Source organism: Protobothrops mucrosquamatus, unplaced genomic scaffold (assembly GCF_001527695.2).
Source record: "Protobothrops mucrosquamatus isolate PMUCROS unplaced genomic scaffold, P.Mucros_1.0 scaffold534, whole genome shotgun sequence".
Classification (NCBI taxonomy): Eukaryota; Metazoa; Chordata; class Lepidosauria; order Squamata; family Viperidae; genus Protobothrops; species Protobothrops mucrosquamatus.
Window position 1 is genome coordinate 24,406 of NW_015386841.1, and position 4,881 is coordinate 29,286.

A 4,881-nucleotide genomic window follows, 5' to 3' on the forward strand; every position below is an offset into this window, starting at 1 on the left:
TTTTTCTTTGGCTTTTGGCATTGGAAAATGGAAAAAAACTGAACATAAAAAAGAAGTCATATAGGTAGGTGAATAGGAAAAGAACTACTGTATAAATAGTATGTGTGTGTAAAAGAAAAAAAAAAGAATTCCATAAAGGTCTCTCTGCAAAAAGAAAAACAGGGGGAAAGGCACATTTGTAGACTTTATTTACTGTCCAGAATAGAATGGAACGGAACGGAATAGAACGGAACAGCACTGCACCACACCACACAGCACAGCACAGCACAGCACAGCACAGAACAGCACAGCACAGCACAGAACAGAACAGAACAGAACAGAACAGAACAGAATAGAATAGAACTTTATTGTCACTTTGAAGGTAGACTAATCGGCATACATTAAAACGAAATTTCATTGCATACAGCTCTCAAGGAGTCACCACCCTCAATATACACTACATAAATATGACAAAAATAAATAAATAAATATAGAATTATTCAAGACATGTTTTGTTATGCTCAGTTCACAGGTAATTATCAATGAAACAAATAGTTAATGAACAAAGATTCAAGCACTGGATTAAGCTTCAAAGAATATACTTTTCAAATAGTCTCATGTGAGCTACAGTATATGCCATCCTAGAAATTGCTTATTATATTTGATTCTATTATTTATTGGCAGTTGCTTTTTCTATCATTCCTTGTTGTATACTACATTGTTTGTTTTAATAAATAATCATCCTGTTGTATGAATTGTGGCTACATTATTGGTTGATCACACAGTCTGACAGCTGTTCAGACTGCATGCGACATTTTTGTTCACCTAGCGAGTCCTTCCCAAGGACCTGGAATAGGCAGATGTGGATGTTTTATGGTGCTACAGATTTCATTGCAGAATGAAAGCTGTTCCAAGTAAAGCTGCCTTTTGCAATTGACTGAATTTGTCAATGCTGATGGCATTCGAGTGGTGCTCCAAACATTATTTTTCTTATGGTTCATCCCACAGCCAGCCACTTGTTTACATTGGAATTGGTAATTTTCTCTGAGTCCCTATAACCATTGCCCATTGGTATCATTGATGCATTCTGGACCAATTGTAGCTTCTGGGTGAGAGTGCATAGGAGTAATCAAGCCATGCTTTGATCAGGCATGAATACATGTCTGAAGGCATCACTGATGCATCAGATGGTGCTTCCTGGCCACATGAACCATCTATTCACAGAGCAGGAGTTGTGACTCCAGGAAAACCCAGAAGTTGTTCATCACTCTTGAATGGAGAGGTGCCACTCTATCCAAAGCCAAAGATTAAATCCTCAGACCTGGGTAACCCAAACTGTCATAGCTACTAGGTACATAGCCTCCAGGTACTCTGGGCTCTGAGATAGAAGCTCAGGGTTGGCCAGGGTTGAAACAAATGTTTGGGTCTTATCAAAGTTATATATCTTAATCAGAGCAGCTTAAAGAACTTGTTTCCTGCAAAGCCTGATGTTGATCTTGCACCATTCTCTGCATCTGGATGTGTTTTTAGGTTAAGAATAGTGCCTGGCTTGTTGTTGTTTACAACATCTCTTGGTATATAGCATATGGCATTTTGATGTTAAGTATGAAGCTCAATGTTGTTCCAAATTTTTTTCACATTCATGGTTATTTATTTTCCTGTGGGAATCCCAACCCTGTTTTTTAATTGTTTTCCTCAATTTATTTCAGAAGTTAATTCCATAGATAGGTATCACAACCTGCTGTGCATGCTTATTACACTAATATAACATCCAAATATCATAAAGTCACAACATAACCCATGTACTTCCTGGTATAATTTCAAAGAAAATAAACATAAAAGTCCTTCCTCTGTCTCTTTACTTACTCATTTATCTGTCATTTAAAATATTGGATTTAATATTTCTTTCTACCTCATTAGAAGATGAAATAATCCATGAAACAACATGTATTAAAAAACCATTCTCAAAATTACTCTGTTGTTTTCAAATAGCTTGCCAATGTATTTTTTTACCTGCTGGTAGAGCCACATATGTGGCTTTAGTGAGAAATTAATGGATGGATACTCTACAGTCTCAGGAAAGAGGCTGTTAAGATCTAATTAAAGGTAAAAATAGAGGCTGCCAGAACTGTCTTTTACAAATTAAATGTCCTCTTTTATGTGGTGCAGAGATGTCATCAGTATTATAAAGAGTAATTAGAGCATTTTACAACATCTTTCTAACACAGAAGAAGTGTTATTGTGAGTAGCTCTAAAAGTTATTAAGCATCTTGAGCACATAGAGTCACACTTACAAAGATGCCTCTAGCACATACCTGCTGTTGAGGGAGGATGTATTTAAATGTCTTTTAAGAAAGAACAAGTAATTGAAGACTTTAAATGGCTAACTAGTATAGAAACAATTGCTCACTTCTGACAGCCACTGAACTGGCAGCTAGACAAATGAACGCTATTGCACTTGAAATTGGAGAATAGAGACGTAAGTTCTGTGTTAGAATAAGTCCAAGATATTCTCATAAATTTTTATATGGCTAAATCATACTTTCCTCCAAATAAAACTGAAACTCTTAATAGATAGATGGAAAGATCAACAATAGGATTACCATAAGATCTTGTATATGGTAGGTTGATAATTCAAGAGGGCATTCAGTTTCAGTGCAAGATGAAACTCAAGCTAGGCTTTTTGAAAGTCATGATTATGGTTACTCACAAGTCAGCCAAATGTTTAGCCCCAGATTTGACATTTTTATTCACCTACTGAATCTTTCCCATGGACCTGGAAGAGGCAAATGTTGTTTGTGTTAAATATATTATATTATTATGGTTCATCATACAGTCAGCCAGATGTTTAGACTGGATTTGACATTTTATCGATCTATTGAATCCTTTCCAAGGACCTGACATAGGGAGATGTTATTGTTTGAGGGTATTATATGTTACAGTACATTGTTGCAGGCTGAAAGATGTTCCAAGCAAAGCTTCCTTTTGCAATTGACTGATGGTAGTTTATTGATGCCAATGGTATTCAAGTGGTGCTCCAGATATTTTGTGATTGCACCCAATGTGCCTATCACTATCTTTGTTTTCTTTGCCATAGTTGTTCTACTTCTATTTGCAGGTCTTTGTCTTTTGTGATTTTTTCCAGTTCTTTTCTGTTCCACTGTCACCAGATACTGCCATACTCACTATCCAGTCTTTCTTATCAACAAATGTTAAATCTGGGGTGTTACATGGCAGGTGCTTGTTCATTTGAATTCTAAACTCCCAGAGCACTTTAGTTTCTTCATTTTCTATTACTCTGTCTATTTTATATTTGAAACCATTGGTATAGGGCAATGGGGTGGGCGTGGTTTTGCCATGATGCATCTGGCATGCGGGCCGGCAGTTTGACACCTCTGGTATAGGGCTAGAAGACCTCCAAGGTCCCTTCCAACTTTATTATTATTATTATTATTATTATTAATAATAATAATAATAATAATAATAATAATAATAATAATGTGATTCTTTCTGACAAAAAAGGTGACTCCTAAAAGTTCTTAATAAAGTAGCTGTACATTGCCAATTTGACTAAGAGGTCTATAATACACCTATGTTGCAGAAGACTCTAATATGATTCTTCCATGCAATTGTGGATCTGAATATTCCTTGAATTTCAGCATGTGAGCTAAAGCTGCCAATTCATTTATTAGTTTGATCATATGGTGTTAAAAGAGGAGATTATTGTTACTTATTGAAGGCCCCTTTCTTTTGTAGTATGTCAAGGACCATACCAACTAGACTATTTAAGGAAATGGAATAGAAATTATTTGGAACTCCAACAAAATAAGCAACAAAAGTCTAAAGATGTTTTATGCCATATCTTTTTTGTATCCTCATTACTAACTTTAATTTCCTATCTCTTAACTTACATCACATTAATAAATCCTATATGCCAATGAATTTCCCTAGTACATTAGACGCTCTTAGATAATTGCAAAAATATAGCCATGATATATTTATTCTAAACTTAATTTCCTCAGTACATTACTCTGAATTAATTAATTACACAAATACGGTTCTGATAAAGTGATTCTTAAATTAATAACCCAATATTACCCATTACACATTTTAATTATATTTTAATCATTTTAAAAGATTTATTTGGTTCATAAATTCTTTACAAATATTATCAACATACTATGTCTAACAGCACAAAAAACATCCATTGATCTAACTTTGACATGCTTCTGGTTTCTACCACCACCACCCCTCACAGTGTCTATGCTGACAGGTTGTAATAAAGTAAGCTCTGCCTCTACGATGCAGAGTGCCTACTGCTGCATGGTTTAATTCCTTAGCCTCAGAAGGCAGGAAGATGAAAAGGGCCAGAAGAAGAGCTGAGCAATAGTTGTGAGCATGAAATATTATGAAAGAGATAGGGCAGCGAAAGATCAAAGGACAACAAAATGACGTATAGTATAGTTCATTAGCATGTCTAACAGTGTGCATAATTATCATCAAGGTACATAACCAAAATTCAGCAACCAAAGGGAGGATGTTCTGGGAGCAGTATCATAACATCAGTAATTTCTCATGCTATCCTTTTCCATTCTCAACTTATGCTATGCCAACCTCGTGAAGCAATAAATAAAAATGAAGAACAATCAGACTGTGGACACATCTCTACCAGCTTTTAACTTTAAAGCAGAAATAACATCATAGGTAATGATAGGGATCTTCTCAGAATGAATTTAGAAGGTGGAAGAGGTCACATCCCTTTTGAAGATACCTTTCCCCCTTTGCCTTAAAAAAAGCAACAATTCACAAATGTCCTACAAGTGCATATAGAATTTTATCCCTTCCTCTTCATTTTAACAATATCTAGTTGTTAAGCATTCATCTGACCACACGGAACACAAA